Consider the following 27637-nt stretch of genomic DNA (forward strand, 5'->3'; position numbering starts at 1 on the left):
TCGCCAGCCAGGTGGTTTGGTTCATGGTTATCTGCGCGCTCGCAGCGGTCGGAAGAAAGACAAACTAAATCTCCCTGGCTTTGGCGGAGGCGGCAGATCCAGGGAGTATTCTTTCCCGGAACGAGGGAAGGAGGGAGGTTCCTTGGAAGGCGGAGCAGGCTCGGCACCGCAGGCTGGACGCCCAACTTCCAGTCGCCGTCTCATTTTGTACTAGTTAATTAATCACGGAAGTAAAAGAACCATATCAGCGCCGGAGTGCGAGAATTCTAGGGGGTGGGAAGGCTCAGGGGTGCAGGAGACGCCCACAAGAAGGCCGGAAGGCCCTCGGTGGTCTCCAAGCAGCTTTTTAAGAACAGAAGAACATAAGAAGAGCCTGCTGGATCAGGCCAGTGGCCCATCTAGTCCAGCATCCTGTTCTCACAGTGGCCAACCAGGTGCCTGGGGTTGGTTCGGTATGCAGAGGCTTGACAGCAAAAGTGAAATGGGGGGCGAGGGGCGGATTGGATCGGCAAGAAGAGATCCTCCAACGGTGCGTTTTTAATAGGTTTTATATCTTCTTTCTCCTCTCCTCCTCTTTTATAGTTGTTTGCAAGGACAACAGCCGTTTTAGATCTAAGCAGGTTTGCGAGAGAGGCTTTGCATTGGTTTTAAAAGAGCTGAATATTGAGGACAGGCTCTGGTCATCGGTGGTATTTGGGCACCTGTACTTAATGCACAGAAACTAGAAGAGACCCGTTTTTTAAAAAAGTAAAATAAGGCAAGAGTACTTTATACTGGTGACACATGCCTTAGTTACATCCCATTTAGATTACTGTAACATGCTCTACGTGGGGCTACCTTTGAAGACTGCCCGGAAACTTCAAGTGGTAACAGCGAGCTGCGGCCAGAATGCTAACTGGGGCTGGTTACAGAGATCATACAACTCCTCTGTTACAACAGCTCCACTGGCTGCCAGTCTGTTTCCGGTCACAATTCAAAGTGTTGGTATGACCTACAAAGCCCTATATGGCTTGGGTTCAGGCTATTTGTCAGATCGTATCTCCCTGAGCCTGCCCGGGCCCTAAGATCCTCAGGAGAGACCCTTCTCTCAATTCCAACATCCTCACAATCACGCTTGGTGGGGACAAGAGACAGGGCATTTTCGGTGGCTGCCCCTAAGCTCTGGAACTCCCTTCCCAGGGAGGTAAAAATGGTTTCCTCCTTGCTGTCCTTCCGTCAGCAGGTGAAGACCTTTTTATTCTGACAGGCTTTTAGAACTGATGGTTCTTAAGGACAAGGCTTGCAGAGGGTGCTGTTTTTTTTTTTTTACTGTTTAATTTATTTTTATTTTATTTGTTTCATTTTTAAACCGCCCATAGCGAGTGGCTCTCTGGGCAGTGTACAAAAGATTAAAATACAGAATATCACAATAAAATCAACCTACCAACAGTAAACATAAACAGCAAACAAAAAAAGATTTAAAATTATAACATTAAACGCTTAAAATGCCTGGGAGCATAGCCAGGTCTTAACCTGGCGCCGAAAAGATAGAAGTGTCGGCACCAGGCGTACTTCTTCGGGGAGGCTGTTCCACAGTTCGGGGGCCACTACAGAAAAGGCCCTAGATCAAGTAACTGTCCTCTGGGCTTCCTGATGGGTTGGTACCCGGAGGAGGGCCTTAGATGCTGAGCGAAGTGACCAGGTCGGTTCATAGCGGGAGAGGCGTTCCACAAGATACTGCGGTCCCACGCCATGTAAGGCTTTATAGGTCAAAACCAGCACCTTGAATCTGGCTCAGAAACAAATGGGTAGCCAGTGCAAACAGGCCAGAACAGGTGTTATATGCACTGACCGGCTGGTCCTCGTCAGCAGTCTGGCTGCTGCATTTTGCACTAGCTGAAGCTTCCGAACTGTCTTCAAGGGCAGCCCTACGTAGAGCGCATTACAGTAATCCAACCTAGAAGTTACCAGAGCATGAACAACTGAGGCGAGGTCATCCCTGTCCAGATAGGGGCATAGCTGGGCTACCAACCGAAGGTGGTAGAACGCATTCCTTGCCACCGAGGCCACTTGCGCCTCAAGAGACAAGGAAGGATCGAAAAGAACCCCAAGACTACGAACCTGTTCCTTCAAGGGGAGTGTAACCCCATCTAAAACAGGGTAAACATCCACCATCTGGGCAGGGAAGGCATTCACCAACAATGTCTCAGTCTTGTCTGGATTGAGTCTCAGTTTATTAGCTCTCATCCAGTCCATTATCGCGGTCAGGCAGTGATTCAGCACATCCACAGACTCACCTGTAGAAGATGAGAAGGAGAAATAGAGCTGCGTGTCATCAGCGTACTGGTGGCAAAGCACTCCAAAACTCCTGATGACGGCACCCAGAGGCTGCATGTAGATCTTAAAAAGCATGGGGGACAAAACCGACCCCTGAGGGACTCCACAATGGAGAGTCCAAGGTGTCGAGCAATGTTCCCCAAGTACTACCTTCTGGCGACGATCCGCCAAGTAGGAGCGGAACCACTGCCAAGCAGTGCCTCCAACTCCCAATTCCGCGAGTCTCCCCAGAAGGATACCATGGTCGATGGTATCAAACGCCGCTGAGAGATCAAGGAGAATCAACAGAGTCACACTCCCTCTGTCCCTCTCCCGACAGAGGTCATCATACAGGGCGACCAAGGCTGTTTCAGTGCCAAAACCAGGCCTAAAACCGGATTGAAACGGATTCAGATAATCGGTCTCATCCAAGAGCACCTGGAGTTTGATTCATTTTAACTGTATGTTTCAATTGTTTTAATATTGCAAATAGTCTGATTTTTAAGGTAGTTTTGTATGTTCATAACTATATGTATCTTATCTGGAAGCCGCCTGAGTTCCAGGTTTGGAAAAAGGGTGGGATAAAAATAAATATGATGATGATGATGATGATGATAATAATAATAATAATAATAATAATACCCAGGGTACTTTGGGGGGAGGGGAGAGAGAGGTGCAAGACTGATGTAGATCCTGTGTGAGAATGAGTTTATGACTGGATTTTAGTACTATTTTGGGTGGCCCCACGTCACTGGATTTAAGGGTTTAGTAGGGTCTCTAGCGCAGTGGGGAGGAGAGCCGGGCTGGGAGTCCAGATTTTGTGAGTTCAAATCCCCACTCGTGTCTCCTGGGTGTAAAGGGTCAGCTAAAGATCACCCCCACAGTGAGTGGCTCAGGGGTTATGTGCCCTGCCACCTGTGCAGCTGTGGGCAAGCTGCATAGTCCCAAGGAGCCCAGTTGCCCCCCAGCTGGCAGTTGTGGACAAGGAAGGGGCTGGCTTGTACATCTGTGGCAAGCTGAGCAGGCCCTAGCCAGCTGGGGAGGACTAGCCTCAGAGGGAGGCAATGGTAAACCCCCTCTGAATACCGCGTACCATAAAAACCCTATTCATAGGGTTGCCGTAAATCGGGATCAACTTGAAGGCAGTCCATTTCTCTTTTCAGGGTCTTGCGATGCTGCTAGGGCAGAGTGAATGTTTTAGGTTCTGACGAATTTCTAAATTCTGATGCACTGATGAAATCAATACCAATTCCATTTGGAATCCTGAATTAGGCTGCTATCCTAACCACTTATATTGGAAGAAAAAACCCACTGAATTCAGTAGGATTTACTTATATGTAGCAGCCGTGGTTAGGATTCTACTGTTATTGCAGCTGTAGTCCTGGACACGTTTGGGTGGGTTTAAGCACCCTAGAAAACAGAAGGGATTTGCTTGTGAATAAAGATGTATAGGATTCCTTCCTTCATTTTGGTTGGCTGTTGAACAGTCACAATATGTTTTGGCTTATAAAGGAACAACAAAAATAAATAAATAAAATGCTTTCTTTGACTTCTGTTTTCTAGAAAGCTTATTACTCTAGTCTGATGACAAGGATGATTGTCATAAAAAAGCCCTCATTCTTGAAAAGTCAGGTTAAATAAACGTGGTAAGTAAATCTGTCTGCTGTGCTTGCCCCCTCCTGCAAAACCTCTCTCCCCACTCCAGATGGAGAGATTGTAATAGACAATAGAAAAGTAACAGCACTCCATGGAAGGGATCTGGCAGAAGCTGTAATGTACAAACCAATTGCATGCAAGAAGCCGTGCAGTAAAAATGAATACTGGCCTATATGTGACAAGAAGTAGCCACGGCTGTGGTCAGTACAGTTGTCATTTTAAATTACTATTAAAGCTGTAATCCTAAAATATATGCTAGAGAATAAGTCCAATAAACAAAGTGAGGCCTACTGCTAAATAAACATGTATAAGAAAGTGAACGGATAAACTATTTATCTGTTGGAAGTTACTGTAACGTTTCAACAAGCCTTCCAAATGGAAATCTTTATCCCAGTAGAGATCTAGATTGGATTTGAATTGAGTTTATGTATATGCTGATGCTGTTTTAAAATGTTTGCATATACATAATGTTAAAATATTTTATATAAGTAATTATCAACAGGTTTAAATATGTAACTTTTACATATGCTTTTATTGTATTATAAATTCCTTTGAGATGCCTTGTTAGGAAGTGATACATAACTTAAATAAATAATGACAACAACAATATTTACAGTCTGTGTCCTTTTGCATCAACAACTCTGGAAGAAGCTATCTTTATAAATAAGTATCTTATGAAGAAAATTCTTGATTAAAATTCATGCCATGGTAAATGCGCTAGACTTGAAGTGCAAAAAAGACTGCTATGCTTACCTTATACTGTAAATGTTTACCCTTTCCTATACTAGGACTGTCATTAGACTGAAGACATATAACAATGAAATACTAAACATATTTACTCAGAAGTAAGTCATATTGCGTTCAGTGGCACTTATTCCAAAGTAAATGGGTATAGAGCAATGGTAGTCAATGTGATGTCCTTCAGATGTTGTGGACTGCAACTCCCATATGTCCTAGCCAGCATGGCCAATGGTCAGGGGTGATGGGAATGGTAGCCACAATATCTGGAGGGCAACATATTAGCTACCCCTGCAGTAGGGATGTGAGTGGCTCTGTAAAGGCATGAGTAAAGTCAGGGTGTTTCCAGGTGTTTGTTTTTGGAGTTTTATTTTTTACTTGAGTCCAGTTGCAATGTTAACAAGGCCCATCCCACCCATGTGCTGGAGTGCTGACCCTCCTAAAAGCCTCATGTCGCTTTGTTGCCTCTCCCCAAGCCCACCCAAGTGAATAATAACTTGCACAGTTTATATTCTCCTATTTTCATGTTAATCATTATTAATTTTAAATATATTAATCACATTGTGTGACAGTGTGCTCTTTTCTAAAGCAGCCCCAGTTGTCTGTTTCTCTGACTCTGTCCAAGTGATTTGTTTAATCCAGCCTTTCCTGACCAGTGTGCCTCCAGATGTTGTTGGACCACAACTCCCATGTTTCCTGACTATTGGCAATGCTGGCTGCGGCTGATGGGAGTTTTGGTCCAACAACATCTGGAGGCACACTGGTTGAAACAGGCTGTTAATCTATTAGCCTATTTCTATTTCTTAGAATGTTACTAACTGGTTACAGTTCGTGATTTAGTGGTAGAGGTGCTCCTTCTGACACTAAGGCTACAATCCAATACATGTTTACTCAGAAGTAAGCTCCATTGGATTCAGTGAGACATACTCCCAGGTAAGTGTGTATTGGATTGCAGGCTAAGGCAAGAGCCCCTATTTGCATGCCTCTCTCGGTCTGTTATGCTGCCAAAGTGAGCTCTTTCTCTGCCTGTTGTTGCTGTTGTTGCTGTTGTTGTTAACAATAATCACAATCATATTCACTTACCTCAGTCCAGTTCTCAACAATCATTCACATAAAATTAAACAGTGCCATTATGTTATAAGAAGAATATTGCATCTGCTGGTGGCATGTCTTGCCAACACCCAGCATTGGTGCCTGCTGGGAAAGCTGGAAGAACCACCACTGTGACTTTGCTTCTTCATCTATTGATAGGAAAGGGTGTTTTTTTTCATTTCCCCTCCCCTTGTTACTCATCTGTTATCATGATATGTGCTGGCAGCAAACCACATGGTGCCCCAGGTGAAGAGGACGTGGAACTGGCAATGGCAGGAATGGCAGAGGCATTAGTGTTGGCAGTGGAACCAGCAATGGCACTGGTTGCTTGAAGTCTCTGCCCACCAAATGCAAATGAACCCTTACCATTGCAGGCAGGAGCGATACGCAACAGCGGCACCAATATCCTCTGCTCTGAGGATATTAACACTAATCATGGAAGCATTCAAACCACTCTTGCTGTTATTACCACTAAGAGGGCTCTTTTTGTAGGGTAGGGATGGGAAACCTCCAACACATGGGACTGTTCCCAGTTTGGCTTCCTAAGCAATTTTTCCCCAACCATAACCAGCTGCAACCAAATGTGGTCTTGGGTGTGGGGCATCTAAGCACTTGATTCCAAAGGAAGAATCGAGAATGAGTTTCTGATGGTTCCTTTGCAAGTGGAGCTCGGTGACAGCATCCAATCGGCACTTATAACAAGTACCACTGAAATCGGCTGCACTAGGGAGGTCCCCATGCCTGATTGACCCTGACAACATGCCTTCAAAGGGGCTTGCTGTAACCACCAGTCCACTGATTGGTGCTTACAGTGAACCCCTTTGAAGCTGTTACCTGATTCCATAATGATATCAGGTGACAGGCTGCCCACCTGTCAATGTTGGCCGAAGATGGAGTTGAGGATCTAGCTGGGTGGATCCACTGTTCCATCCCTGTTGTAGAGCATGAGGCAGCAGGAACTGCTAGCTGCCCTGACTGAAACAGGGAGATGTTCTGCTTGTTGGATGTAGACACTGAGGAGGAGGATATCCCAGAAGAGGTGGCCAATGTGGTTGTGGGTTTTTATTTTTTGATTCATTATTAAATTTATATTCCATCCTTCTTCCCAAAGGAGTGATAAAACAGATTATCCTGTCCATAAACCCTGAGAGCTCCCCCAAACAAAGCAGCACTGTTCTACTCATTTTATCATTCTGTAGTATGATGGCAGCCTTGTCAAGAGTGCCAGCCAGAAAATCCTCCAGAGCGCTCAGATTCCACAGTTCCTTGTGGACAGAACATCTCAGTGGGTTCCCCAGCTCATATAGTAGTTGTGTTCAGCTCAAACCTTGAGTGATCCAAGCATAGCAACAGACACATAACAAGCCCCTCCCACCCCCAAAAAATCAATGGGATATTTCCAGTCTGCTGTCTGGCATAGACCAGGTTCAGGGTATGTCTGGCCATATTGGTTCAGCCAGTAATGTTACTGAGACAGTCCCATGGTTGTGAGGGTGGCATGAAGTCCCAAATCAGTCCATTTGAGGCAACCTTGGTGTGGCTTTTAAAGTTGTCCACCACTGTGAAAGAGTTCTCCAACATCACACCCAAGACTACCTCCACTAGCTTGGATAGGGAGGTTGTAGTGCAGGAGGTGGACAGTACACTTAACACTGTATGCATTCATTTTCTCTGGCCTAACACCAAGAACAATCCCTCAAACCCAGGGGCAATGCTGGTGGGAAATGGATGACTGTGAACCCTCCTCTCCACACCACTGACCTGGAATGGTATTGCACCAAGTATCTGGGTGGACACAGCTGGGTTAACATAGGGCCATCCAGCTCATCTGCCCAGGTTTGTTATATGTGCTGGGCCAGCCCCATCATCTTTGATCAAATAATGTATAATAGATGTTTTATTCTGGGAAGACCTGTTATTTAACAACAACATCTGATGATGGACTGTCATTTACTGCATAGCCCTGTTATTAGGAGTGCTTCCTGCTCATTGTCTTACTATTTGTTTATCCCTTCATTCCATTTTTTTTTTAAAAAATGGCATCTCCGCTCAAGACATAAGGTTCTTCCTTCTGTTATCCATGGATATGTCAGTGGTATTAGGCTGTGAGCTCTCTGAGGCAGAACTGAATTGCAATGTTTGCCAAGGTCTATGAACTGTTTAGGCTATGAACTTTATTCACGTGCTAGGACCTTTCTGCGCTTACCTTTTGTAGTGGTATATAGCTGCTGCTTTTTTATATTTTTTGGGATGCTTCCACACACTGTTGTCACTATTCAGCTGCTATTCTGGAAAAATGTATTCATAAGCTTACCACACCCCACACCCCAACATTTCAATCGGATTTCAGGCCCGGTTTTGGCACGGAGACGGCCTTGGTCGCCCTGTATGATGACTTGTGTCGGGAGAAAGACAGGGGGAGTGTAACTCTGTTGATTCTCCTTGATCTATCAGCGGCTTTTGATACCATCGACCATGGTATCCTTCTGGGGAGACTCGCTGATCTGGGAGTTGGAGGTACTGCCTAGCAGTGGTTCTGCTCCTACTTGGCGGGTCGTCTCCAGAAGGTAGAGCTTGGGGAATTCTGCTCGGCACCCTGGGCTCTCCAATATGGAGTTCCGCAGGGGTCAGTACTATCCCCCATGCTTTTTAACATCTACATGAAGCCGCTGGGTGCTGTCATCAGGAGGTTTGGAGTGCGCTGCCACCAGTATGCTGATGACACGCAGCTCTACTTCTCCTGTTCATCTTTTTCAGGTGAGGCTGTCAAGGTGCTGAACCGATGCTTGGCTGCGATTATGGACTGGGTGAGAGAGAATAAATTGAGGCTCAATCCAGACAAGACTGAGATGCTGTTAGTAGGTGGTTCTCCTGACCAGATGGTGGATGCTTATCCTGTTCTGGATGGGGTTACACTCCCCCTGAAGGAGCAGGTCCGTAGTTTGGGAGTTCTTTTAGAACCATCCCTGTCACTTGAGGCACAGGTAGCCTCAGTGGCACGGAGTGCTTTCTACCAACTTCGGCTGGTGGCCCAACTACGCCCCTATCTGGACAGGGACAACCTCGCATCAGTTGTCCATGCACTGGTAACCTCTAAATTAGACTACTGCAATGCACTGTACGTGGGGCTGCCTTTGAAGACAGTTCGGAAGCTGCAGCTCGTGCAAAATGCAGCGGCCAGACTGTTAACAGGGACTAGGCAGTCCGATCATATAACACTGACTCTGGCCCACTTGCACTGGTTGCCTATATGTTTCCGAGCTCGATTCAAGGTGCTGGTTTTAACTTATAAAGCCCTACACGGCCTGGGACCGCAATACTTGATGGAACGCCTCTCCCGATACGAACCTACCCGTACACTGCGCTCGACATCAAAGGCCCTCCTCCAGGTGCCTACTCAGAGAGAAGCCCGGAAGGTGTTAACGAGAAAAAGGGCCTTCTCAGTGGTGGCCCCCAAACTGTGGAATACTCTTCCTGATGAGGTACGCCTGGCGCCAACATTATTATCTTTTCGGCGCCAGGTAAAAACCTTCCTCTTTTCCCAGGCATTTTAATAGTTAATATTTTAATATTTTTAATATTTAATATTGTAGCACTTTTGACATCTTGACATCGTCACATCCTAATAATTTTAACTAATTTAATTTTAACACTTAGTACTCTGTACTTGGTTTTTTAGTTATTTTATGTTTAATTATGTTTCGAGTTTTTGGTATAATGAACTTATTTTAAGCTGTTTAACATATGGTTTTAATTGTATATTGATTGTTTGTTGTGAACTGCCCAGAGAGCTTCGGCTATGGGGTGGTATATAAATTTAATTAATAAATAAATAATAAAATAAATTTGTGAAAGATCCTGGTCAGAGAGTAATTGGGTAACATGCCCCTTTTATGAGCATCTGAACTATTATTAGGGCCAGTGCAAGCATGTACCATTGTGCTGAGTTGGAGAAACAGCAAAAGGAATTTCACAGTGAATGCCTCCATACAGTGAACACCTGGGTGACAGCTCCAGAAGTAAGTTGGTGTCAGTAGTCACCTAAACTTGCAATGTCCTTTTGAACTTTTTTTAAAAAATAATATACTGTATAGTATTCCAGAATTCTATTAGTCAATAAATGCTTGTAATTCCAGGAATGGTGAAAGTCCTTCTCGCCCTTTAAAAAGAAAAGTGCTACTCTGCAAGGCTACCTCTCCCCCTCCCCCTCCCTGCATTTGTCATTGTTAGGATTCCAGAATATAAGGTGTTACATATTTTTTTTAAATTGTGAAAGGGGTCTTGGTACCCTGCTTGCGTGCTCATAACTCTGACGCTTACTGGTTAAAGGAACACCAGACTGGAATCATACGCAAGGGTTGTGACTGCAGCCACAAAACTCTTCTTGAAACAGACACAACCTCCCATTAGTGTGAATGGGAAAAACCACTTTCTCTCATGTACAATTCATGTACAGTTATAATTGGCCCACAGTGCAGAAGTAAGCTACAAATTCATTCTAAAAAGCAACAGATCAAACAACAACTGTACCATTGTAAACAGTAAGTGTGGAAAGGCAGTTAGTCTTTGTAAACGCTAAACTCCTGCTCTGCCATTTCCACTGAATAGGATGACCTCTAAAGCGAGGCTGTCTCCTCAGCATGAAGGCAACTTCTCGCCACTTCTATTATATGCAGATGAGATATAGTTCTGCTAATGGATGGGATTAGTGCAAATGAAAGCAGAAGTCTTTTCCTCCCACTCTTCCTCCCTCCCTGGGTACATAAATTACTTTCAAATGTAATTGTTAAGGTATCCAAAATTTCTAGGTCTGTAAGCAACTTACTCTAAAAGAGTGCTCATCGGGTTGAATGATAAGGTACAGGCTTTCCTATATTTGTGTGAAATTTGACAGGAAAAACTCAGTATATAGGAATAGTTGGTAATCAAATATGTTCATACCACCAACTCAGTCCCCCTGTGTAGTGAATTTCAAGGAACCACATTCTGAAAGCTGGAGGCAACTAAAATAGCAGGAATATAAAGAAGAAGAGCCATTCAGATATGTCACCATTTTATTTATTTATTTGATTTATATCCCGCTCTTCCTCCCAGTAGGAGCCCAGGACAGCAAACAAAAGCACTAAAAACACTAAAACACCATAAAAACAGGCTTTAAACTATATTAAAACAAAATGTCTTTAAAAACATCTTTAAAAAACATCTTTAAAAAGATCTTAAAAAATAATTCCAACACAGACTGAGATAAGGTCTCTAATTAAGGCTTGTTGAAAGAGGAAGGTCTTCAGTAGGCACCAAAAACATAACAGAGATGGCGCATGTCTAATATTTAAAGGGAGGGAATTCCAAAGGGTAGGTGCCACTACACTAAAGATCTGCTTCCTATGTTGTAAGGAACGGACCTCCTGATAACATGGTATCTGCAGGAGGCCCTCACCTGCACAGCATAGTGATCAACTGGGTATATAAGGGGTAAGACAATCTTTCAGGTATCCAGGTCCCAAGCTGTGTAGGGCTTTGTACACCAAAACCAGAACCTTGAACTTTGCCCATGTACGGCCCAATCTTTTTTTTTCTTGAGTTAATATCCATATCTGTATGGAAGGTGAGATCACTATATTTGGTTTAGGGGGCAATCCTAAACTCCCAGGAATAGTGGACTGAAGGACTGTTGGACCAATCCTCCCAGTTACTGCTGCAAGGAAAGGCATGGGTCAACTCACAGAAGGATTCCTCTAGCAATATAGTAGATTCAGGTGCTTTATAAGGCAATGCAGAACCAGGACAAAATGGGACATTTTTCTTGGTTCCAGTCACTTCATCCTCCCCACCTGGAGTTGGGCTTGGAAAACCAAGGGAAAGTGTGGGCATACAGAGGAAGCTGTAAGCAAGAACAGTTTTGTGATGTTGTACAGCATCATTATGGGGACATATCTCTCAAGGCATCAACCTTATTATTTATTTATTTATTGCATTTGTATACCACCCCATAGCCAAAGCTCTCTGGGTGGTTTACAACAATTAAAAACATTAAAAACAGATATATAAATTTAAAAACACATTTTTAAAAAAGCAATTCACATGCTAAAATGCCTGGGAGAAGAGGAAAGTCTTGACCTGGCGCCGAAAAGATAACAGTGTTGGTGCCAGGCGCCAATTTCCCAGCTTTGTAGAGCTTGAGCCAAGATGAAATAGCTTTTAGTCTGATCTTAGACTGGCTGGTTTTGGGATCATCAGATTTCTCTGTTTTTTAAAAAGAAATATATTAAAATACTTCTGCTAAACATATTTCTGTGTCTCTGTGTGTAGGGTTGTGAGAGGGTCTGTCTGCAGGGGATTGCAGTGTGGGGTGCACAAGTGGCTGTGGAGTGTCTTCCCCTATAATAGTTTCTCAGGTTTGACCTGCCCATGGGTCAAAAAAAGCTGGTAACCTCTGGTAACCACCACCATCCTGACATATTCCATAGCTAAAGGAAAAAAGCATTATTTGTAGCATCCACTAGGTGGCTCCCTCTGCAAACCTTGAAGTCTTACCAAATTTTTTCCTTCAAAGTTTAAATTGCATATACACCGTACTATTTTCCTAATAGTTGCTTCCAAAGGCTTTAATGGGGCAAGAAAGTCTTAATAACGTTTGAACTGCTACTCAGACTTTCATCAAACCAATGAAAGTGTCTTCTTTGACACACATTGAATCAAGTACATCAAAACGTATCAATTTTTAGCACTTTTTAAACTTGCTGTATCTGTGCAAATGTTATCAGATCAGTTTGAAATTTGGCAAATTTGTAATTGTCATCAGGTAGATGTATGTTATTGCCTCAAAAGTTGTCACTTTTATAAGCTATAGAATTTTGAGCTATTTTAGCATTTGTGTTCTTTGGATTTTAGTGCTAACTGCTGTGTTTAACAATAATTTTGATGTACATCTTTGATGTTCGTGTTCTGGGTTTTTTTTCCTCAATTTTGATTTTCAAATTACCACCACACAAGTTATTTTTGGAGAAGGAATTACTTGTAATTTCCAGATAAATACACTACCTTACATAATTAATGATATTTTACACATTGTTTTGACATTTTCTTTACATTGAATGAATGTGAGTTATGTATGTTACAAAAATATGTAACTTATGTTAAATAGCGGACAGCAAGACGAATAATGTATTTGACAGACACTGAAACTACAGCGGCATGGAAACAGCACTGATTATGATGAATACAGGTCAGAATAGAAATTGCTGCCCTCTTACATCCCTAGCTATTGGGCTAATGATATTTAAATCCACATGTAATGTATATATCTTAGTTGAATCGATCAGCTTTGTTTCCTAGTAGTACAGACAGAGGAGTAGAAATTTATAAATAAAATGTTTCTACTAAAATAAGCAAAATACTTAGTCAAAATCAATATTCTTGGAACTAAAGAAATTGCAGACCATCCAAATCTTTCATATTTTCCTAAATGTCTTGTACTTTCACAAATATTTGCTGTAAATGTTGGATGATAGGCTAAAATAAGGGAGGAAAATGGTTAATGAAAAATGGTGAAACATTCATTTTGAATCTACAAATTAGGGTCACAATAAATTCTACCATATGTCTAAAGTTTAGACTCCTTTACCAAAATAAAGCATTTTTTTCTGTTACCCTTATTTTAAGTAAAGGCACTTCAATGCTTGGTAGAGTTAATGATTTGTATCAAGATGTGTTTTTTTTTCTCAAGACCTCTTTCTTTTCTCTGATTTCTTTTTTTCTCAATCCCCCAACTCAGTAGTGTAGTGGCAAATTCAGAAGTGCAGGGTCCCTTCATGATAGTCACACCACACTCCCACTCCACCACGCCCCTGCACAGCCACACCCCCTTCTAAGATTATACAATAAAATGAGCTTTCAGTCATTCTAGTCAAAGTAAGAACTTTCCTTTACTGATGCATTGCAACAATCAATGTAGATCTCCATGTGTTGCCTTTCAGCTAGATCTACTATTTTCTGTGCATGTACATGGGCAAATGTACTAAGATGCTGTAAAGTAAGGAACTTCATTTGCTAAGTTTCCCTTCTTGGCTGTCATACTAAGACTGAGGGTAACTGCAATTGGGCAGAGCTTATGAGTTTTAGAAGGAAACTTAGGCATAGAAATTCCTGACCCTAACCTGTCGTGTTGGCTGCACCACACACACACACACACTTAGGCATATTCATTTGCATTTCACTGTACCATGCATTACACATATTTATAGAACATAATTAAAAGCTGAAACACCATCATACACACTTTCTGCCCCCAAATGATTTTTCCCCCTCTTCTCCTCCTCTCTTACTCCTCGCTTTAGGCTGGAACAAAACTAAGCATCTTCACACACACACACACCTGTTTTTTGCTCCTGATGTGGATCTGCATCACAAAATTCATTTAAGTGCAAATTTTAAAGGATGGCTGTGTTTTGGTTCTCATATTGTTTCAGAAAGTGTGGATTTAATAAATTTGGCTTTAAACTGAACTGGCCCATTTTTGTATTTTGTGTATCTCTGACATTGCCTATTGTTTGTTGTTTATTTTATTTAGAATTTACGTATATTTTAATACTGTTTTGTTGTTTGCTGCCCTGAGCACCTTAGGAAGTCAGAGTGGGACAAAAAGACAATAAATAAATAAATATTCCTTCCAATGTCAAACAATTCCTTCCAATGTCAAAAGCTTTCAATGAGAAAAGGCAACTCTTAACAGCACAGTCTGTACTTATCTATTATGCCCCATTAGAGCGTACTTCCAGGAAAGTAGGTACAGGATTGCAGCCTAAATTATCAAAAGCTTTTTCAACATCCCAATATCATTATCAGAAATGCTAGCCTTCACATTGTACATGATTTATTATACTTCCTATTTTTCAAGTATTATTGTCAACTATCTATTAGACAAAAAAACCATTTTTATTTATAAACAAATGGATTAAGATAGCTTTTCTCAACCTGGTGCACTCCAGATGTTGCTGGACTACAAATGCCATCAGCAGCAAGCATGGTCGATGATTAGAGAAGACAGGAGTTGAACACCAGCAACATCTGGAAGATAACAGCTTGGGAAAAGCTTTATATTAAAAAAATGCTGTCTCAGAGTTCTGAAGAAAGGCAACTTGCTGGATATTTCGCTGGGAAACTGGGTGGCTGTAGATGCTAAAGTAGTGAATCTTAGTGAATTAACTAAGCACATAGAAGAACAAGCCTTGCTGAAGCAGAGCCAGCATGGCTTCTGCAAGGGAAAGTCCTGTCTCAGTAACCTATTAGAATTCTTTGAGAGTGTCAACAAGCATATAGATAGAGGTGATCCAGTGGACATAGTGTACTTAGACTTTCAAAAAGCGTTTGACAAGGTACCTCACCAAAGGCTTCTGAGGAAGCTTAGCAGTCATGGAATAAGAGGAGAGGTCCTCTTGTGGATAAGGAATTGGTTAAGAAGCAGAAAGCAGAGAGTAGGAATAAATGGACAGTTCTCCCAATGGAGGGCTGTAGAAAGTGGAGTCCCTCAAGGATCGGTATTGGGACCTGTACTTTTCAACTTGTTCATTAATGACCTAGAATTAGGAGTGAGCAGTGAAGTGGCCAAGTTTGCTGATGACACTAAATTGTTCAGGGTTGTTAAAACAAAAAGGGATTGCGAAGAGCTCCAAAAAGACCTCTCCAAACTGAGTGAATGGGCGGAAAAATGGCAAATGCAATTCAATATAAACAAGTGTAAAATTATGCATATTGGAGCAAAAAATCTGAATTTCACATATACGCTCCTGGGGTCTGAACTGGCGGTGACCGACCAGGAGAGAGACCTCGGGGTTGTAGTGGACAGCACGATGAAAATGTCAACCCAGTGTGCAGCAGCTGTGAAAAAGGCAAATTCCATGCTAGCGATAATTAGGAAAGGTATTGAAAATAAAACAGCCGATATCATAATGCCGTTGTATAAATCTATGGTGCGGCTGCATTTGGAATACTGTGTACAGTTCTGGTCACCTCATCTCAAAAAGGATATTATAGAGTTGGAAAAGGTTCAGAAGAGGGCAACCAGAATGATCAAGGGGATGGAGCGACTCCCTTACGAGGAAAGGTTGCAGCATTTGGGGCTTTTTAGTTAAGAGAAAAGGCGGGTCAGAGGAGACATGATAGAAGTGTATAAAATTATTCATGGCATTGAGAAAGTGGATAGAGAAAAGTTCTTCTCCCTCTCTCATAATACTAGAACTCGTGGACATTCAAAGAAGCTGAATGTTGGAAGATTCAGGACAGACAAAAGGAAGTACTTCTTTACTCAGCGCATAGTTAAACTATGGAATTTGCTCCCACAAGATGCAGTAATGGCCACCAGCTTGGATGGCTTTAAAAGAAGATTAGACAAATTCATGGAGGACAGGGCTATCAATGGCTACTAGCCGTGATGGCTGTGCTGTGCCACCCTAGTCAGAGGCAGCATGCTTCTGAAAACCAGTTGCCGGAAGCCTCAGGAGGGGAGAGTGTTCTTGCACTCAGGTCCTGCTTGTGGGCTTCCCCCAGGCACCTGGTTGGCCACTGTGAGAACAGGATGCTGGACTAGATGGGCCACTGGCCTGATCCAGCAGGCTTTTCTTATGTTCTTATGAATCTTGGCATGCAGCTTTGATAATTTTTGGAGGGCCAAACTGCACCTGAAGCCTATAGCTCTAGTTTGTTGCAAAGAAAAAGAATATTATGTGTGCTTTAAGAGCCATGAATCTAAAAATTAACTTTAATTTATAGTAGGTATCACTTATGAGAGACCTGTTTTTCCTCATGCACGCTGCTTATAGCAGACCTTTACATAAAGAAAATTCATTCAGTGTTAGAAATTGTTCTTCACAACAGTTTGTCTTTATCTATGGAATTTACAATAACCAATTAAAGCTGGATCCAGGATTTTACCTGAATAAAACAACAGCACATGCTCAAGGGCATGAGATTTCTTTTCATGTTTCAGAGATAAGAGATGATAGTTAAATCCAGGGGTCACCAACCTTTTTGGACCACAGGGCACATTTCTAATTTTGAGAGTAATGAGGGCACCAGTTACAAAATGGCTGATCAATGACTTGATCAAGAGCAGATATGTTGCCAAAGAAACAAATGGCCAGGAATGCTCCCTCAAGAGGGTAGCCTTCTCCCATCATCCTAGGGCCAAGAGATAGCCTGTGTGTTTTTGGGTTAGTCTGATCTGGGAGCTGGGAAGAGAGAGAGGCTTGCTCTCTCTGGTGAATCCCAAGCTATGGCTTTGGGGACTCACCTACAAAATGAATGGAGAGGCAAGATCTGTTGGAGTGTTAACACTGGGAGCGCTATGCTCAGGTTGTATATATGTGTAAATAAAACCATACATCATAAAGACCCCACATTCTCCAGTCACCTTCATTCTAAGGAAACTGTGGGCTTGTGGGCTTTCTATCACTGGCATAGGGCTTATCCAAACGGAGCGGCATAATCCACGGTTTCCATATTCGGTTTGTCATCTGATAGTCCTCACTTTGCCTTTTAGTTCACTCTTTCCCAATTAAAAAAACACGCTTTTTTGCACACGCACATGCAGCGGTAAGACCCCTACATTCTTTTTGCTTTTTCCAAGCTCCGCCTCTAAAACCTCCCCCTATCAACCAATTGGTCAGCAAAAAAATTACGTATGCTCCTCTCCCCCTTTTCAACAAAGCACAATATGGCTGTAAAGGAGTTCTCACCTGGGAAGGAAAGGCTGCTGGTCGGTTTCACGCCTGCCTTCCCATGAGAATGAAATTGACAAAGCTTTCTGGAGCAGGCTTGAAACCTCGATATTACACTTAAACGAATGTATGCTTTTCTGCCTTTATTGATAATTAAGGAGATACACACGCTAGCAATGCACTTACTTCTCCAAAAAAGCAAGAAACGTGTCACCCCCCCCTCCTTCTCCCTTTCCTTCCCAGGAGAATGAAATTGACAAAGCTTTCCTGAGCAGGCTTGAAACCGACCAGAAGCCCTTTTCTTGTTTGCATTTGTGATATTACACTTAAAAGAATGTATGCTTTTCTGATTTGAAGCAAAACCCCCAGCAAGTAGAATGAAATTGACAAAGCTGTCCGAGGCAGGCTGAAACCGACCATTCCCCCTTTCTCGCTTGCTGTGCATTGCAGATCTCACCCAGAGCAGCCACCCAGTTTGCAGGCTGGCAAAAAATAAAATGCATCTGCGCAGTTGTTGCAGACACCCCCCAACACCCCACCATTGTGATGATTGGTTCAATTTTCCCGGGCTTATTCTCGCACATGCGCAAAAGTGCAGATACGTGATTGGCTGGAATGAGGAGAAGGGGCAAGGGGAAACGCCCAAGAACCGCCCATCAGCTGTAAAGTCCACAGTATTGCATCCTAACTCCTGAAGGCACAGCGGATGATTCCCGATTTTAAACAGCAAATTGCATTTTTGCTGGTATTGCATGGAGCGGATTTAACCCGCGAAAATGCGTAACAGCACGAGTCGTCATTTGGACGACCAAAAAATAATAAACACACATAGCGCGCGTGTCACACATTTTGCAGTCGTCTGGATGAGCCCATTGTTGGTGGATCTGTTTCTGTCCTTTTGACTAGGTTTCAAAGGACTGGGAGTGGGAGAAAATACAGAGCAACACAAAAAAGGAGAAACTGACAGTGATAGCTCAGAAAATGAGACTAATCACATTTCATTTATTTATGGAGTCTTGGTTTCTTCACTCTTTTTCTCAGCTCTTTCTATGGAAATCAGTGTTTTATGTCTACTTCACACTGTGGAGGACTGAAAGAGACATAATGTCTTTCTCTTACTGTTATTTTGGTGGTTGGTTCTGTTTTTGTTGCTTTTTGCCTGCTACCATAAACTGGCCACTCTGAAGAGATATGAGCTTCCTTACAGTTCAGCAGGTTGTTGCTCCATTTGAAACAAATATTTATTTATTTTTTAAAAAAAAGTAAGTTCAATAATTTTTTATTATTGTATTACAATAATTTCTAATTATTGAATAAACTGTATTTTTAATATACCATACATTATATGTTTATGTTCCTTAAGTAACAAAGTGACTTGTGATCTATCTGTAAAGGGTTCTAAAAAAAGAGTATTGCATATTTTTCCATTTCCTCCAAAATTTCCATTTTTTTCTGAAAAAAACACAATTTTTTCCCCATGGCTTCAAAATTTCTGGAAAGTTTACATCTCTAGAACAGGATATCTAAAGAACTATCTTCTCTTATATGTACCTGCCTATTAGCAGGCCTCCTAATTTCCCACCTTTTCCCTCTTATTTTAAACCTGAATTGTGTTGTGGTCTTTTTATCCTTTCTCTATAGAGAAGGTAAAAATATTAGGATAATTAATGTGAGCATTTTTTAAACAGAAATCCCTGAATTAGAGGGTTAGCAAAATCAAAACCGTGACAGAATCTTTGTAATACTGATGCAATTTTGATTTGGAAATAAATCAAACACATCAAGACTGACACAGTAGCAAAATAATAATAAGCATAACTGAGGATACCCAGTGAAGCTTTTGTAAGAAAAAAAAGATGTGATTAATTCAGTTATGTTCATGTTCAGTTTCAGATTATGTTGAGACATCCAAGTTGAGATCATAGATAAGGAATTACTAGCAAAAGCATATGACAATACTACTAAAAAAGAAAAATATTAGTATGAGTATGGAAAAGTCTGTGGAAACAAATGTATTTTTAAAAGTTATACTATCATCATCATCATCATCATCATCAATTGTACTTCAAAATAATTTACACAACTGGGACATATCCTTCATGTTGTTAATTGAAGATGGAAATGTCCGATCGGTTAGAAATATTGGTTTGATGTTAGTAGAGCAATTTTATAGAATTACTGGAACACTTGTCGATTTGGAACTTTTTACATTTTTAATGACATGAAAAATTATTTGTTTGATTGATTGCTTTCTTACCTGCCCTCACCATAATGTTCCAGGGCAGGTTACAGCAATATAAAAATAAAATATTAAAATCAGTTCAACAATTTAGTATCTGAAGAATATGTGTGTTCCTTTTCAAATGTATCTCAGGTATCAAAGGCCAGGGTAAAGAGGTGCATCTTCAGCATACAATGAAAATTACAGTGAAGGTGCCAGATGTACCACTGTTGGGAGGGAATTCCACAGTTTAGGGAATGCCACAGAGAATGCCATCTCACTGGCTGCCATCCCCCAAATGCCTGAAGGTGGTAGAACTACCAAGATCTTAACATAGGAGAGGGTCTGTAGGGATGGAGGTGGTCCTTCAGATATTTGGGACCAGGTAAATGATTAAGGATTTTAAAGAACAATGTGAGCACCTTGAATTGGACCCAAAATCAAACTATCAATGAGTGCAGCTATATTAGAACAAGGGTAGTGTGAGTTCTAAATGGAACCCCAGCCAGAAATCTGGCTGCTGCATTTTGACCAGTTGAATTTTTCGACTCATCTTTTAGGGTAGCTCCATTTAAAGCACACTGCAATAGTCCAGCTTGGAAGTCATTAGAACCTGGAGTACAGTGATCAAGTAATCTGTCCAAACAGGCCCATAGCTGGCAAACCAAGCATAGCTAGAAATTGCCACTCCTTGCCACCTAGGCCATGTGAGCCTCCAGTAACAATGTAGGATCTAGTTTCCCCAAGCTACAAATCTGCAGATTTCAGGGGAGCGCTACCCTGTCCAGAATAAGTTGTCTTCCCACCTCTCAGAAGTTATTGAAAACTATTTTCTCAGTACTGCCTATATACAGAACTACTATCTTATATAACACCTGTGATCTTATATGTCACATATTGGAGAATAAGAGACAATAAAATAATAATAAAATAACATACTTGCAATATGTTCATCATGATAGCTAGTACATTATGTAAACTAAAGAAGGTAGACAAAATGTATGTGATTTAATTAAAGCTGATATGAAACAATGAAACTACGAAAATCATTTCAAAGTCAAATATAGTGATGTCACATACCTGTCTAGATGTTCCTTCTGCTGTTTTGTCACCCAACTGTTTTATAGTCTTGTAAGAGCAGTTGGAGAAGTCTGTGTTGGAAAGATCATGCCAAACTTTAAAGGGTTCTTTTGTAGAAGTAAATTCATTCATTGGCGATCACTCGTGGCCAAGTAAGATTGTCTTCCAGGGTAAGATCTTTAACAGTGGGTCCGTAAGTGACTGTGGAGGCCAATTCTGGATCCACACAGTCTTTGGTACTAAAACAGAAATGTATGTCCTTGGTTATATTTTTCCCTAAGTCTGTAATTCATGTTTCATTATTTGTTATTCATGAATAATTTGAAGTCACGTTGAGAGCTTCTCTGCTTGTAATATATTGCTTCTTCGAGAAATGCCAGGCATTACTCTTCATATTAGTTGCTACATCCATAGGATGTTTGCACTCCGTTTTTTTATTTTCTTTTTCACAGTATTTCCAAGATGCTTTTTAGGGATGCCATTATTTTAAAGGAGCTAAAATCCTATTTCTGGCACATCCAACAGTGGGATCTGTTAATGCTTTTAGAAGCATCCCATGCTCCCCCTTCAGCAGTATTCAAAAGTACCATAGTCGGAGGAGGCTGGTCAATTAGGGCAAGTGAGGTTCTGCCCCACCAACTTCAGTCTGCCTTCAGTGTGTCCCCCACGTGCCTTTTTTCTTACATTGAGTCCAGGGGGGTGGCACCACCTATCAGCTTTGCCCTCCTTGGTCTCAGCATTGCCCTTGTCGAACGTAGCAGGGAGGATGATGGGGACAAAACTAAAGTTAGTTGCCTCTGCCAACCAATAGGTTTGGCTCCATCTACAGTTAGCCTCTGTCATTGCCAATGGGCACCAGGCATTACTAAGCATGGTGCATGGGACTCAGCAAGTCCTTTTCTTAATGACGAACATGCAGTATGTGCACTAGAGCAGGGATGAGGATCCTCCTTCATCTTGAGGGCTGAATTCATATGTGGCCAGCCTTCCAAGGGGCAAATGATTGTGGCCAGAGGCAAAGGGAATAAGCCAAAATTTTAAGTTCTTGCCTCTGATACAAATTTATTTATTTATTTATTTAATTTATTTATTTATTTTATTTTATTTTATTTCATTTATAAACTGCCCATAGCCAATGGCTCCCTGGGCGGTGTACAACATACAATAATACAATAAATCAACAAAAATCACTAGATATAAAATACAGATACATAATAACACTAAACAGTATTGAGATAACTAAAACATTAAAATATATAAAATGCATTAAAATGCCTGGGAGAATAGGAAGGTTTTAGCCTGGCGCCGAAAGGGTAACAACGTAGGCGCCAGGCGTACCTCCTCGGGGAGACTGTTCCACAATTCGGGGGCCACCACCGAAAAGGCCCTGGATCTTGTCATTACCCTCCTAGATTCTCGATGAGTCGGTACTCGGAGGAGGGCCTTAGATGTCGAACGAAGTGCACGGGTAGGTTCATAGCGGGAGAGGCGTTCCATCAGGTATTGCGGGCCCACACCGTGTAAGGCTTTATAGGTCAATACCAGCACCTTGAATCTGGCCCGGAAACAAATCGGCAACCAGTGCAAGCGGGCCAGAACAGGTGTAATATGTGAGGACCGATTGGTCCTCGTCAACAGTCTGGCTGCTGCGTTTTGCACTAGCTGCAGCTTCCAAACCGTCTTCAAGAGCAGCCCCACATAGAGTGCATTACAGTAATCCAGTCTAGAGGTCACTAGAGCATGAACAACTGAGGTGAGGTCATCACCGCACAGGTAGGGGCGTAGTTGGGCTACCAATCGAAGATGGTAGAACGCATTCCGAGCCACCGAGGCTACCTGAGCCTCAAGGGACAAGGAATGATCGAAAAGAACCCCCAAACTACGAACCTCTTCCTTCAGGGGGAGTGTAACCCCATCCAGAACCGGATGAATATCCTCCATCTGTGCGGAAAAGGCACTCACCAACAGCGTCTCAGTCTTGTCTGGATTGAGTTTCAGTTTATTAGCTCCCATCCAGTCCATTATCGCGGCCAGGCAACGGTTCAGCACATCAACAGCCTCACCTGAAGAAGATGAAAAGGAGTAATAGAGCTGCGTGTCATCAGCATACTGATGGCAACGCACTCCAAAACTCCGGATGACCGCACCCAGAGGCTTCATGTAGATGTTGAAAAGCATGGGGGACAGAACCGATCCCTGAGGGACTCCACAATGGAGAGTCCAGAGTATCGAGCAATGCTCCCCAAGCACTACCTTCTGGAGACGATCCGCCAAGTAGGAGCGGAGCCACTGCCAAGCAGTACCCCCGACTCCCAACTCCGCGAGTCTCTCCAGAAGGATACCATGGTCGATGGTATCAAAAGCAGCTGAGAGATCAAGGAGAATCAACAGAGTTACACTCCCCCTGTCCCTCTCCTGACAAAGGTCATCGTACAGGGCAACCAAGGCTGTTTCTGTGCCAAAACCGGGCCTAAAACCGGATTGAAACGGATCTAGATAATCGGTTTCATCCAAGAGCGCCTGGAGCTGGCTGGCAACCACCCGTTCCAAGACCTTGCCCAGAAATGGGACATTCGCTACCGGTCGATAGTTGTTCAAATTATCTGGATCCAAGGACGACCTCTTCAAAAGAGGTCTCACTACAGCCTCCTTGAGACAGCGAGGGACAACTCCCTCTCTCAAGGAGGCATTGATCACTTCCTTGGCCCAGCCGGCAGTTCCAGCCCGGCTAGCTTTTACTAGCCAAGAGGGGCAAGGGTCCAGTACCGACGTGGTTGCAAATAATGGAAGTGTATGTTTTGTGTGTGGTGTCCACCTCCCCTTCCAGTCACTACTATGTTTTAGTCATAACCTTTTGCTAAGGTGAGGGCTAAGGTTCTATTCCTTTGTGAGCCTTGCCAAGTCTGGCTGTACTGACATTGATGCCACTTTCAACTGCCTTTCTAAGTTTTCATCTGTTAATGTGGCACAGAGATGGTTCTTGGTCTGGGTCAGCTTTGAAAACAATACTTTTTAGCAATAGGTTATCCCAAACAAGGATGCCATGCATGCATGTCTCTTGAGTAGGAATGAGGAAGAATTTTGATTCAGTTCAATTTAAAGCCAAATTTATTAAATCCACACTTTCTGAAACAATACGAGAACCAAAACACAGCCATCCTTCAAAATTCATACTTAAATGAATTTTGCAATGCAGATTCAACTAAACAATGTTTACAAAAATGCACATATTAGGGGAAAGTGTGCATAAAATGTATATATTAGTGAAAATAACATAAAATGCGTTGTAGTAGGAGAAATTGCTTGCAAAAATGTGTTCATTAATCCAAACTGCATACAAAAATATGTTTATTAGGAGAAATTCACAATAAACTGTTGAAGAATTTTCATGAAGATTTTTTAGAACAAAGTTCACAGATTTTTAGATTGGAAAAAATTAGAAATTGAGAGAACCAAAACTGACAGATCCATCTATCCCTAAAAAGGTAACATTAGGCATTATGCTTTTCAGATCAAGAGAGGTGTGCACAATGATCCACCTGATGAATGATGCAGTGATACATGTGATGTTCCTGCTTATAGTGTAAATATGGTAAGTGCTGTTTATATAGAAGACATATGGTAAGTGGAGCGAAAGAGGAGGGGGAGTACATGAGCAGTAGAATGCTGGATGATTGGCTGAGCGTTTGAATGGCTGGGAGTATAAATGGAAGAATGACGGTTGAATCTGGGTGGATATTGGGAGTGTGGAGATAGAGGTGTTTGGTGGTGGATGTTGGGAGTGTGGAGAAAGAGGTGTTTGAGGGTGGATGTTGGGAGTGTGGAGAAAGAGGTGTTTGAGGGTGGAGGTCAGGAGTGTGGAGAAAGAGGGAGTTGGAGTTCTGATTAATAATAAGTCAAGTACAAAACAGGAATAGATGAAACCATACGCTTGTGAAACATTCTAAAACTAATCTTGTTATTTCTGATCTTTAATAAATACTTATTTGGTTTACCAAAGGCCTGATCCTTGGCTGGGGGATATACATACCAGAAGGGAGGGCAAGGTAATTACCAAGGCTGAACAGAAACAGTATCTAATGGTGGCAGCGGTGAAGGGAGGAATAATAACAATTCAAGTATCCAGAGCAACCCAGAGTTGTATGCGTTATCTATAAAGATACAAGGGGGTTGGGAACAGCATAAGCACGCAGTCACAAAAGTAACCAGCTAGAGAGAGACTCAGGCAAAGTCTCTGGGAGTATTGGTTATAGGATGTGACTGGTGGTGCTGCCTAGCGGGGGATCTAGTGAGATCTGTGCTAGAGCGGAGTGAGAAACCATATAAAGGACGGTCCGGACTGGTGGTATCCCTGGTGGTGCCTAGTGAAAGGCAGTAGCCAGAAGCAGGTGGGAACCTGGCAGGGAGAGCCAGGGAAGGACGTCACAATACACAACCAGCAGATTTGGACCAAGGGTTAGGCAGGCCATTTCTTTTTACACAATACTACCACACCCTTATGCTTGCTAAAGTAACAGTGGGATTTAGGTCAACATAATTGTGGTTAGGATTACAGCTGTAATAACTTACACATAATTCCTCTTGGCTCTGCAATGTTGTGCGTTTAATAGCACCATTATGTTCATGTGCTTAACTCGTCTATTGCAGATCAACAGGACTTAAATGTGTTGAACTTTGATTGGATTGTGCCTTATGTTACTTGAACTTGCTATGGTGGTGTTAAAGCTCAAGGTGATATTTTTGATATTAAAAAGCTATTCCAAAATTGTGATTGTAAAATCTAACTCTGTGGTTCCCAACTTGGGGGCCGCAACTCCCAGGGTGGTTGGTAAGTAATCTGGGGGGGAGGGGTGAAGAGCCAAGACATGAATTATTTAGTATTTTTTTTAAAAAAGTCTTCACTCCACAGATACTGTCCGTTCTCCACTGCCGCTGCGGACAACATCCCCCTTGCTCGGAACTAGAAGGGAGGACTTCTTCTGAAGCACAAGAGCATCTTTCAGGCACACCAGAAACAGGCATCTGCCTATAAAACATGTGACAGATGCTGAAAGAGGCTGAGGGTGGAGCTATCATGAAAAAGAAGCGCTCACTACCACTGACTCCCATCACCTCCCCACTGCCACAGCCGACAACAACCCCCCTTGCTGGGAACAAGAAAGGAGAACTTCTGCTGAAGCAAAAAGAAGCAAGATCAGAGGAAAGACTGCTTCTCCCCTTCTTGGCAGCCTGCCTGCCTGCCTTTCTTGGCTCCTGCTTTTCTTCTGCCTCCTTTAAAAAAATCCTTCTTCTTTGTGATACCACCCAGATCTCATTTCCACCCAGCCTGATGGGGCTGAGGAGGAGTGACAAAGCTTGAGACTCTCTCTCTTCCCATCTCAGGTTAAGTGCCTGTGCCAGCTTCCCCCCTTGCTACTACACTCCACCCTCCATCTCTCTACAAAACCCTGCAGCAGTTCAGGGCTTCCCCCTTCCCATGTGCATGAATGCCTGCATGTGCTTGCAGGAGGGGCAGGTGTGTGTGTGGTAATCTGTCTTCTGCTCCTCTCTCATTCCCCAAGTGCACCCAAGCCAAGTCACCAGATGATCATCCCAAGGCCTAAAAGCACTGACCCCTGTCCTCAATCTATTGACCCTGTTGTCTTCACAATCTAGCACCACCACCACCACCACATTGCTGCTTCTTGATTATTATTTTTTAAGAAAAAAGCTCAGCAGGTTGGCTGAGGCTAGGGTCCACACATTGCAGCTGAAATTTATTTATTTATTGTTGCATTTATATCACAGCTTTCCTACTGTGTGTGTGTGTGTTTGGGACCCTCAGTAGTCCATGCTCTGGTGACCTTCTGTTTGTATACTGTAATGCGCTGTTTGTGGGGCTTGAAGATGGTTTGGAGTCTGCAGCTAGTGTAGAATACAGCTGCTAGGTAAGTAAGTGGAGCAGCCTGATGGGACCATACGTCACTGGTCCTGAATGCACTGCACTGGCTGCCAGTGAGCTACCAGGCCCAATTCCAGGTGTTAGTGCTAGCATACAAAGCCCTGAATGGTTTGGTTGGAACCCAAGTATCTAAAAGAACTTTTCTCAGTATCAACCATCTCAGACCCTACCATTAGCAGGCGAAGCTTTGTTAGTGGTCCTGCCACCGAGTACTGCCCGGTTGGTGCTGACTCATGACAGGGCCTTTTCAGATGTGGCTCCGTTTGTGGAATGCCCTCCCCAATGAGGTGCATCTGTCATCATCACTATTAACTTTCAGGAGGAATTTGAAAACATTCCTGTTTACCCAGGCATTTGATGGCTGAAGAAGACTGTTCCTGGCAACCTGAAGATCACTGATGAAATAATGTTTTAAAGCTGTGTTTAGACTGTTTTTAACTGTGTTTAACTACATTTTCATGTTTTAGATTTTTTAAAAATATATGTTTTGGAATGTTTTAAACTGTTTTTAGTATGTTTTTCTTTTCATCAAATTGTTTTGTTTATGTGTGCTGCCCCGGGGTCCTTCTTATAAGCCCTGATTGATTCCATAAAGGAAGCCACAGATCTGAACTTACAAGATCTGAACAGGGTGGTTCACGACAGATGCTATTGGAGGTCACTCATTCATAGGGTCACCATTAGTCGTAGTCGACTTGAAGGCACATAACAACAAAAACACCCAAGACAGTTTCCTTTACCAGTTTCAAACTGATATGACAAAACACCTCAGTTTTATAGGGAATGAAATGTGTTTTTAACAGAGAATGTTTTGTACTTAACTATATAGACTTTTTTGCAGTTCTGTAATTACTACTTATGCTTCTATGCTTACCTATGCTTAATATGGCTAAATTGAAT

The 27637-nt window shown here is 42.4% G+C and overlaps 1 long non-coding RNA gene across 1 annotated transcript; it reads left to right on the plus strand.

The window, feature by feature from the left end:
• Positions 1–27171, plus strand: LOC133371464 (uncharacterized). Its single transcript, XR_009759326.1, has 3 exons — positions 1–529; positions 24308–24388; positions 25706–27171. It is a non-coding gene; the product is annotated as an uncharacterized LOC133371464 (long non-coding RNA).
• The last annotated feature ends 466 nt before the right edge of the window (positions 27172–27637 follow it).

Source organism: Rhineura floridana, chromosome 1 (assembly GCF_030035675.1).
Source record: "Rhineura floridana isolate rRhiFlo1 chromosome 1, rRhiFlo1.hap2, whole genome shotgun sequence".
In the NCBI taxonomy this organism is placed as follows: domain Eukaryota; kingdom Metazoa; phylum Chordata; class Lepidosauria; order Squamata; family Rhineuridae; genus Rhineura; species Rhineura floridana.